The sequence below is a fragment of the Tachypleus tridentatus genome, chromosome 5 (genome assembly GCF_004210375.1).
Source record: "Tachypleus tridentatus isolate NWPU-2018 chromosome 5, ASM421037v1, whole genome shotgun sequence".
In the NCBI taxonomy this organism is placed as follows: Eukaryota; Metazoa; Arthropoda; class Merostomata; order Xiphosura; family Limulidae; genus Tachypleus; species Tachypleus tridentatus.
Window position 1 is genome coordinate 50,439,755 of NC_134829.1, and position 12,174 is coordinate 50,451,928.

Below are 12,174 nucleotides of genomic sequence, written 5' to 3' on the forward strand. Positions count from 1 at the left end.
TTCGAAAGTAAAGTTCGAACCCACAACCAACAAATTGGGGGTCCAGTGCTCTAACCACTAGGCCATAGCAGATTTTCGTATATTTAACATTTCTGCAATACATAACCGTAAACGTTATTACGCAATATAAACGCAATTACGTGTTCTTATTCTTTGTTACTTAATATAAAACTCAGTCAGTACACATTTAACGTTAATACGTAATACATCACAACCACTTGACAACAACTATTATGCCTGCCCAAATTTCTTCTATATTTCGAAATGCCTTTATCTCAATAGATATTAGTAATACTTTCTCACTTCCAGAATACAAAATGCACACAAAAGTAAGGTTTCTTGCACTACAAGTCAGTCCCACCAAGTATTCAATGTATGCACTACACTGTGCGATTTACACTAGATCACCACAAATTTCAGACAACTGGAGCTAGTATGCCTAACGCTTAATATGTCGACAGTATTAACAACTGAAAGTGATAACTAGGAGCTCAAAAACTCAAGAATAAATTCATTGTGATTCTTACTTTCCAAGCTATAGAGTGAAATTATGAGGTGCAATGTTTGGTTTAGTTTGTTTGGAATTTCGCGCAAAGCTACACAAGGGCTATTTGCACTAATCGTTCCTAATTTAGCAGTGTAAGACTGGAGGAAAGGCAACTAGTCACCGCTAACTCTTGGACTATTCTACCAGCGAATAATGGGATTAACCTCCACAATATAACGCCTCTAGGCTGAAATGGCGAGTATGTTTGGTGTAATGAAGATTTGAACCCGAGACCTGGGCCTTATACACCGACATGGAGAACTATTTGTGTAGGAGTGGCACTCTGCTTTCCAAACTGGAAAACGCTCACTAGCTATATACAGAATGACCTTGGCTCGAAATATTATCTAATCCATTATAGCAGTCAGTTTCCAGTCATCTGTTTTGGCCAGGTTGTAGTAAGGAAAGTTAGAACTCATGTTTGCTACTTAATGAGTGTATATATTTTTATATATTTAACTTATTAAGAGTTTTACGTATAGTATACATATATATCTTGTGTCTTCTCGCTTTTGTGTGATTTCTTTAATAGAATTTATAAGGACTCAATTTTTCATTCTGAAATTATCGTGCGTTGTAATTATTATACATGGACTATTGGATGTTTTGCTTTATTTGCTTGAAGGGCCTATATTGAAATATAAAGCTTTAATTAAAGCTTTCTTAATAAAGCTTCTTAAAGCTTTAATTTGTTCCAGATTTGGTTTATTCTTAGTTATGAAAAAGGGTTATACATTTCTAATACTCCGTGTTTTGGGTGATATATTAGTATCTAACTCTGTTATGTAATCCATTGTCGTTTTTATTCTTAAAGGGTTTGAATATATGATAATTTAATGTATGTTGTGAATCATCAAGTATTTTATTCAGTATTACTTCTAGCATTTTATCTTATCTTAATTTATCATGATAGTAGTTCATAATAGTGATCGACTGCATTTTGATGAAACAGTCTAATATAACGCACGGCGAAATCCACCTTATAAAGCTAACTCGTTCCTAAAACTACACTTACTTCACAATACTAAAGACTGCACACATTTTTAAAATTCGGAAAAATAAAATATCAAATACTTAGAACGAATCTAAAATCCACCAAAACTGCTCATTTGTTCTCATTATTCTCTTGCCAGAGTACAACATTACAGACTTGGTATGTTGCACAAAAGCTTTTTGTTACTGCGAAGGTCTTAGGGGTACTGAAAAGTTGATTTGTTTTTCCGTATTTTAAGTGAGTTAAGAAACAACATAATTCTAGTATAAATGATTTTATCATTAACCCCTGAGAGTTAGTTCTGTCACAAATATCTGGTGTTCCATTGAAAGGTTTACGGAATTACCTCCTAATAACAGATGAACATTAGATGTTTGTAACATGTAGATACACAATGCTTTGTACACTATACAATCGGTGTTTTTAGGAAGCCAACCCTTATATTATATAATATATAAGAAGTAAAAGAATATAAACAAAAATCAGTAAACGTAATATTAAATTTTATTATATACATTCATCGAATAATTACTCTAAAAGACACAAAGGTTTGTCTAAAGCGATGGTTCAGACATACATGTTTTATTTGAAAATGCTACTTTTCTACCGGTAAAATTTTATACTCGCTAGTGGGGATTGTGTCTAAATACAGCCATATATTTTCCCATTGTTATGCACTATATTTACACATCAAACTGTTTAACAAATTCATTGATATAAAATCAGTAAACAAACTAAAATTTTAAATAAAATTAACACTGTAAAAAACGTAATAATAGCGATCGCAATCATAGCTATAAAATAAAAAAACAAGGAGTTAAATAATAAATCCCTATAAAGTTGCAAATCTTTATTTTGGCTGCTAGCTGCTATATAGAAACAGCCAAAATAGGAATGTTTAATTTCACAAGAACTTCTATCAACAGTAATATTTCACTTCATTACTTATTATAGACTTGTGATAGTACCCAGTTTTGCTCGGATTATTAGGTTGATATCGTTTTTGTGGGTGTATTTTGAACCCATTTTAGCATAAAAGTACAACCTATATATTTTTGTTTTAAAACAACATTACATAAGTCATTGTTGAAATGCATTTTTACCAAAGAACACCGTCTTTCCCATGTATTAGAAGTTTTTTCCATAATAAACCACTTATTTTCAATGTGGTTTTTCACTAGCTTGAATCATTAAAAAGATGCATGCTCACTTGAATAAGATGTGTAATAAATACCCAGTTGCTTACCCTTAGGGTCCACTTACTACGGGTGAAAATTTTCAGATTTCTAACTTCTTTCCTCTTTCAACTATGGTGGTCAACCATTCAAAGACATGCACATGCACTTCTGTCTATGATTTCTATTTGTAATATAAGTAACCATTTCATTTTCTTTGGTTGTAGTTTACCTCATTAAAAGAATGCACACTCACGTGAATAATATAAGTAATATGCAGTTGCACACTCTAGGGTTTACTTAGTATGTTTGCAAATTTTCAAGTTCCTAGGTTCTTTACTCTTTATAAGAAGATTTAAACACTAGCAGATATAATAATTTGCAATTTCATACATATTTTATATGTAACAACTTGTTTCTTTACTTTTTATAGCTGTGGCCTGTGATTTCTGTTACCTGTTTTCATTTTGTTTTTTTAAATATCTAGGTTCATCTTGGTTTCTCAGTTTGTGAATGAGAATGATAAAGGTTGTTATTTTGCTTTGGTAATTTTGTGTTAAAGGGAATTTATTACATGATATATTACATATTATTTTCATTATTTGCCTTACAGGATTTATTCTATGGTTGGTGAAGTTCGTTTTATATAATGGCTATTACATTCTTTATAAGAATATATTTGTTAGTAAAGTTATTAAGTTGCATATAGTATTACTGCTAAATGTCTGCTTTCAGATGTGTATTAGTACGACACTATTTTCTTTGTTAACTGGTTGTAATGTCTGTTCTGCATGTCGCTGTTTTCAGAGGACAGAAAAGTTAATTCATATCTCGACCAGAGTGAGGGTTTGAAGTTTATTTGACTGTACAATTGAAATAAATTATCGGCTTGAGGACAAGCCTAAAGTAGAGAATAAAGGAAAACGTGGTGTGTAAATATACCACGCATTTCTATTTTCTTGTGTTATTGTACCACTTAATTTGAATTTATTGTTTATTTTTTATGTTTTAGCTTTCACATAAGATGTCATCACGAAATTTCATTTAGTTGATTTCGTTCCAGCTGTCTCTGCAAATAATATATATTCTGTCCACGGATGTATTTCAGTAATGCTGCATATTGTACAAAGATGTTGGTAACAATGTCCGTCAGAGATAAAACAGACGTGTTTTTTTTTTTTTAGATTACGGGTTCACTAATGTTTAAATGTAAATGAGCAGTCACGTAAAGAGTGAGCACTGGCCACCTGGGTAAATACAATATTTCTTCCAAAGTTATAGATAATCCAGACTTAACACATACAGTATTTGTCTTAATTCTGATTTAATAAAGGACACTCGTATCGTGTTTCAGTTAGTGTCCAGTTTATTTATTTTAAGATATCGGTTATTCCTTGATTCAGTATTTTCCGTGTCAAATATTTTGTCGAATCTTCCTTTTAAGGGGACTTACTCCCTTCCTCTGAAGCTAATTCCCTTTAAACTAAATATACCACAGATATATATTACGTATATATTAGAATTTACTTATACATTTGCTTTAGAATTAATTAATCATAGACATTGTTATAAATTCGCCTGTCGCTGAGTCATATTAACACGTTTTGGAAAGTTGAGCTTCATGTTATACCTGTAATCAAACGAGATATTAAAAAATTTGAAGTAATAATATGTTAAATCCAAATTTATAATTTTAACAGTTACATTAGCACTTAAGAGTGATTATTGTAAGAAGTATTTATAGGTGTGGTGTTAGTCAAAACGTGGATGAGTAATAATACTCAGGGACACACTCTCAAGGTCCTGTGAGTATACACATACTAACAGAATAGTGAAACATTCATGTATGATCAATTCAGTTAAGATAACGCACGTATTTCTATACATACAAATTTTATTTAATTATCGCATTTCTTGTTCCTTTGTGACATAAATCTGGATTTACATTTTGAAATTGCTAAAAATAAATTTGCAATAAAGTAAGCAAGCTAATAGATAAATCAATAAAATTTTCATTAGATTTTCTTGTGAAGTTGTGGGAAATGTAGAATATATACTAATGAATTTTCCAGATGGATTATGATTATTTCAAAACTTCATCGCTCAGTACACTTGTAAAACAAACAAAATGGGATAAAGATAAATTGTACCAAATCTTATAAGATAAAAACAACACGACCGCAAGAAGAGAGACTTTTCAAAACTGGTTAAAACCATCAGGACTGAGACTGGTTTTTGCTCATTTTGTAATAATGTTATCACATTTGAATAAAAAAAATTGGATTTAAGAAATATGCTCTTGGGCCTAAGAATCTCAAAAATAATGTATATGCTTGAAAGACGAAAGAAAACAAAAAGAATGAAATTCATGAAAACAAGGCGTTTCATGTGGAAGCAAAGACCCTCGCATTCATAGAAGAATGTGACTTTCTACGTTCCATTGTAGATGTAATATTTGTTTTATTAAAGCCTTGCTTTTTAAGATAGTAAATGATACTATGTTTCCCACTGTTCTCCCATTCTTATTTATGAATAACCACATTTTTAGTGAATCAGTATATTTTATTGCAAAGTAAAACTACAGTTGTTTTGTTGTTTTACACACACACATATATTAGGTTGAGGAATAATTCGTGAGCGTTTTTAAATAATTTCATTCAAGCATTACATGCAAGACTATACAATACTTCAATGCATGAACACATTACACCCAAAACATTTATTATGATACTTTATTTCATGTAATACCTAGGTATATAGTATGCATTGTTTTAAACGAAATTGCAAGAAATTAAATGCGAAAAGCAGATGGTGTCGAAAATGCTCGATTTTGTCCACTTGACATTCCATTTAATGAGCTGAAAATGAAAGTAAAAATTAAAGACATACAAAAATCAAACACGCCATCTATTAGAGCAAAAAATTATCTACAAAATGACATGAAATATTTTGCGAAAGCGTTTCATTTATGAATATATTTTTTTAACTTGAAAAAACGCTCACGAATTATTCCTCAACCCAATATATATACAATAACAGTTGCAACTTGGGCTAAAATAGCTGATTGTAGCCAGGGGCATAGATGTTTTACACCCGATAGGGGGATGATTTTTGCAACCTCTTATGTGGACTGTTCAATTTGCAAATTGGTAATCTCTGATTACGTGAACCTGTAAACATGCAGTCACAAAGTAATCTTGTTGCTACGATACTTGCATGTAAACTTAGGCCTACTGACTGATACTTATGAACTACAGTTTAAATCGAAAAGCTTAGAAGCACGCCTATATTAAAGACGTACATTTCGGCTTCTGAAAAAGCCTACATCTAGGCCTAATTATGTAATTCGATTGGTAAGAACATGAGAATCACAAGAACAAACACACAATTTGTAAGCCTGTGATGCAATAAAACAATTCAACAGACCAAACTGTAGGAGGGGGATGGTTGTATGCACCATACCCCCCACCTAAAATGAAGATGGGATGTATACCCTCCATCCCCCCCAGGATCTACGCCCCTGGTTGAACCACTTACATTGTAAATACTAGGACTACAAATAGGTGTCTATATTTGCAATTTAGATACTAGGTCTACAAATACCTGACCGTAATATTTAAATACTAAGAATGAAAACAGCTATCTGTAGTATTTACACGATTTAAATACTAGGCCTAAAAACAACTGGTTATAATATTTACTAATTAATATTAGGACTAAAAACAGTCGACTGTAGTGTTTAGAATTTAACTTCTAAGAGCAAAAAATAACTGATTTTAGTATTTACTAATTAAATACGAGGACTAAAAATAGCTTACTATTGAATTTACAATTTAAATACTAGACCTAACAATAGCTGATTGTGGTATTTACAATTCAAATAATAGAACTAAAAATATCTGACTATAATTAGAAGTTAAATACATATTTTTTGTATCATACTTTGTAATTCTCATGGGTTTGTATTTTTAATTAATTATTTTCATACTTGATAATATAAATTAGCCAAATAGGTTTTACTGGTAGTAAAATAGAGTAAACATTCGAAAAACGAAAAGTTTTGAATAAATTATACCAACTTCAGAATTTATTTACTACTCAATTTTCTGGGATGTTCTTTTATGCACAGATCTGGGATTTTCAAAAACATCTGATAGTGAAAATATTGGTCCACAAGCTACTTATTTTTATGTTTGATTTCTTCTTAAATTTCGTGTAAAATTAGTTGAGGACTATTTGCATTAGTTATTTCTAATTTTGCATTGTGTGTGTGCATCAATGCAATGAAAAATCATGGTTTACTTTTTACCAACAAACAGCTGAATTGGTCATTACATTATAATGACGGGATTTTTATCACTTGCAAATCAGTATAGTTTTCACTAAGAAAAATTTTGCTTTATAAATCTTTTGACATTTTTTAAAGGTTACTGCTTAGGTGGACAAGACTGAAAGTGTGGATTTGGTGTGTCTGAATTTTCAGAAATCACTTGACAAAGTACCGTGTAAAAAGGCTTGTAAAAAACACTATCTATAGGTGTGTGGGATAAGGTATCAAGTTGAATAGAATGTGGCTGGATAGAAGGAAACAGAGAATTGTTACAAATGGAGTTCAGTCAAACCGGATTATGTTACAAGTGGGTAGGCACCTCAGGACTCAGTTTTAGAACCTTTGCTTTTTTTATTTACATCAAAAGACATACAGTATTGTTCAAAGGATATTGGTGTAATAATTGATCAGTCTCTAAAGCTATCCAAGCAGTGTGCTGTTGCTAGTGGTAAAGCATATAGGATTTTAGGTTGTATCTACAGAAACATTGAATAAAAGTCTAAAAAGTTACAATTTCATTGTATAATCCACATTTGGAATATTGTGTTCAGTCTTGGGCTCCTTACCTTAGGAAAGACATTGAATTCTTGGAAAGGGTTCAGAGAATGATTACTATGCTGGTGCTTGGGATGAATGGGTTGTCATACAAGGAGAGGCTCAAATCTCTCAACTTGTTTTCTCTTGAAAAAAAGAATAGTTAGGGACTAAGGGTAATTGGTTTTTGGAATGAGTTGCCTTCAGATGTTGTGAAAGCAATAAATTTGAGTTCAAAAGAATTCTTTATAAGTATATGAATATTAATGGTTGGCTTTGATTTTTTTAACAATTTATCTATTAACATATTTAGTTTAGAGGATGGAACAGCCAAGATGGACTAAAAGGTCCCAAAACGTTAAGTGTCCTAACCAACCAGATCACGTTCAACCTTATACGTACGACTTGCATAACCTCACAAAAATCATTGCATTCTATTTCTCTAATGCTGCTTAATTCATTATTCTACTATCTGGATTTTTCTCTCCAAAATGTATGAGCCTAAATTATTTATTAGATTCTAAGTGCTTTGCATATTTCATTAGTTAGCACAAAATAATGCAACATGACATAAATAAATTTTTGCTTCAATATTTACTTTTAATTTCCACAATTTTTGTGACTTATCAAACTTGATCCATACTAGTTTAATCTTTTCAATAACTGTCCATGTTTAGCCAAATCACAAATGAAAGGAACTCACCTGCTGATGTAAATTTAAAATATAACCAAACTGTTGCAGAACAGTAATTAAAGGTGTTTTTAATGTAGAATCATGACATTTTAATTTGATTTTGAATACTTAATCTTAAAAAAAAACACCTTCCACAATGCTTTTATCACATTTGTTTATTATAACATCAATGAATTATAGCAAAGTTGAGTTTAAATTAAAATGCTCTCCAAATGAGAGTACAAGAACTCATTCACAGTGTCATTTGATTTATAAATTATATATTTAACATTTAAATTCAGTATGTTTCTAAATCAAATAATGCATAGTAATAGATTAGCTCAGTGATAATTTTAAAACAAAAAAGGGTATAAAATTATCCAATGAACAAAAATACTTAATTTTTGTATATATATATATTGTGTTCGATCGCTTTTTATTTCAAACTCAAGGTCACATTTTAAATTTACTCTCTCTGATACACTTCCTGTCGAACTGCACATGAAAATTCATTTGTCAAATTTCATGCAGAGCTACTTGAGAGCTATCTGACTTGGCCATCCCTAAGGTTTAGACCCCTTGACCAAAAGATTGAGAGTCAAACTCCTTAAAAACCAGATTATGTCATGTTTCAATACAACTCAATAGAAACTCTTTAGTATCTGTTGCATTAACCAATGTAGCAACAACTTCATGATACAGAACTGACTTTAAACATCCTATAGCCAAAAATCAATTAGACCATCCAAGAGGGTTTAGCCATGTTGTATACTGGACACCATAATTTAGCAATAGAAGACTAGAGAGAAGGCAACTAGTCAACACCACTAACTCTCAAGCTACTCTTTATCAATGAATAGCAAGACTGACCATCACATTATAATGACCCCACAGCTGAAGGGGTGAGCACAATCAGTGACAAGGATTCAAACCTGTGAATCAAGAGTCTTAAACACCAGGCCACGCCAGACCTAAATCTCCGTTTCAAGAGAAACTATTACTTTTTTAGAATACAGATACCAACAGCATCTCTTCCTAACATACTTAAACTCTCACGAAATTATAGTGTAGCAAAACATTGCACATGCATGTAAGTAGTACATCCATGTTTTGAATACCAAAAAAAATTGAAATTTCAGAAATTCTGTTAAATTATATTTTACAAAAGAAAATTTAAAGAATTTTGTCATTTTATGTTTTCAGTAAATTAATTTAGTAGGTCTATGAATAAAATATTAATCTCATAAGAATCCAGTGTGTTTTATAAGCTTTATAAAAGGTAAAAGTTGTAACGTATTTGGAAAACATACATAATTTTATAAAACTGTGTTCAATTCACACTATGTACTCATAAAATACAACTGAAATTATTTCTTTTATACAACTTGTTTTTTACTTCTTGTATCATCTTTCATTCACAGTGCAAAATCGTATGAAAGTCTTATGCACCAATCACGTGTATTTATACTTTCACAAGTGTTGCTGTTTTTGTTACTGAAACACCTTCTGTTTTGTACACGTTTTCTTATACCTAATTAGAAAATCATTAGTTACCAACTATTATTTTGACTTTGTAACAATATTTGAACTGTCTTGAGTTTGTTGTTACCTTGTTCAGTATGAGTGCATTGAATTTCAAGTTATGTTTCACCACTGCCCCATCTTCTAAACAAACTGTGTTATCTGCCTTGAATCTTTTTAAGTCCAAACACTTGTCTAGAGAAACAGTTAAAAAAAAAAAGTCTCATTTCTTTAAGTAACAAAAAGGCTTTAGATGTTATCAAGAAACTAACAAAGTCAGAAATAACATTTCTTTTTAACTTTCTACAGATCCTATATTGTAGTGTAGCCAGAAATCAATATTTACTTTCTACAGATCCTATACTGCAGTGTAGCGAGAGATCTTTCTTTTTCTTTACTTTCTACAGATCCTGTAGTGTAGTGTAGCCAGAAATCAACATTTTACTTTCTGCAGGTCTTCTATTGTATTGAAAATAATTTTCCGATGGTATATTTTACAATTCTAGTAAGATACAGCCATTTTTACTGGTATAACATTTTAATGTTTCTCTAATTTTTTGCATAGAAAGTCTTTATATTTATTATGTAGCATTTTATAAAAATAAACAATCATATTGTAATGATATACAATAAAAGGTCAGACTGTATTAAACTTTGTTCAATCCAGTTAAAGTGCTTACACAGAAACACTTGTCATAATTCTCTATTAGTTAGTAAGTTTTGACCACTTAGGCAGAATGAACTTTATCAATTGATTCCCATAAAAAGTGACTACAATTTTAACGGTTAAGTTTCATGATAAAGTTACAGTGAGCATTAAGAGCTTTCTCAAAGTTCTACATAAAACTTAAATAAGCACAGAAATGTGAAAATTTAATCCCTGGATTCAGTAATACAGAATTAACTCAGGTGATTGGTTTCTTATTTTAAACTGAATTTACAATACTCTATACTTATCCTTTAAGATTTAGTAACTCAGGTTACTCCAAATCACTAGTAACAACATAAAATGCATTGTGATCTACAGAGTGTTGAATGTGTAACATTAAAACAACTTTAGTCTCACCATGTAATTGTAGTCCATGTCTGGTCATTATCAATCTGATGACCATACATCTTGACAATAGCCCTGTTGTGAAGTTTCTCTTCAAAAAGGGTCTGTAATAAGGCTGTTGTGTTCAAATCATACACCTCCTCCCTACAGTTTTCCATAATCCATCCAAAGTATGAAGATAATGGTTTCCCAGTGCCTGTTTCAACAGTCTAATTGTACACAGATTTATTGGCACTATGTCTAGCAACCAGACTTGCATGTCTTCAAACATAATAACATGAATACCCATTTCATTTTCCACATGCTGAAAGCATGCAATACTTAAATTAATATGTTGTAAAAGCCACTTGTTCACACAACTTCTGTTGTTTTTTTTATACATATAGAGTATTCTTGATTAGGTTCATACTGTTAACTGGGGCAAATGAAATGTAGTTTTGTTAATTAACTTTGTGTTCTTGGATTCTCTCCTGATATAAGACACCTCACAATACCATTAAGTACAAATGATATCCCCATCTTGGAAATTATAAGCCCCCATTCTGAATGCAACCTCCTCATACGATTGCATAAATATTATTTATCAGAAAAGGTTCTTACATACATTTTCAAAACATGATCAATCTTCAGTGGCACCAAAAAATGTCAAAATGTAATTCTGATGTATGCCATACTACCAAGACTTTTTGTCAACTGTGGCTGTCATGTGACTTTCTGATGTGTACATTCAGAACTGGTTTATTATAAAGTACTGAACCTTCTGTATAAGGTGATTTGTATACATAAACAACTACAGAGCCAGATTAGCACATGCAATCAGTCTCAGACATGAACTAACAGTTGTTTTTTTTAATTTAAAGCTATACAAACACATTAGTTGTCAAAATAACATTGTTACATTTTATATACATTAGTAGTAAACAGTGGATTACTACTTATCTTTGACCACTTGTATTAAAACTGATGGGATAGGTGGGCTTTCATTTAGACTAGTGTGTTAAGAACAATAGTTTTTTCTTCATCTAAATAACTGTTACAAGAAAAAATTTATTTATTTATTTATCAAATAATAACAAAAAAGCAAACATACAGAAAGCATTAGTCAGACAAACACATGTATATTATTTAATACAGTGTTGTGGATGATATCAACTGGCAGCATCTTTCTAACTATGGTTAGAAAATCTTATTTTTATTATAAATATGAGATAATAGCAAATATACTAACAAAGTTGTGTATTCTTACCTAAACAGGTTAATTCTTAGAAACAGAGTTCACTGAACATGGCAGTTTAATGTTTTGTAGCATGTGCTGACAATCAAAAGAGGAAAACTATTTCTATAAA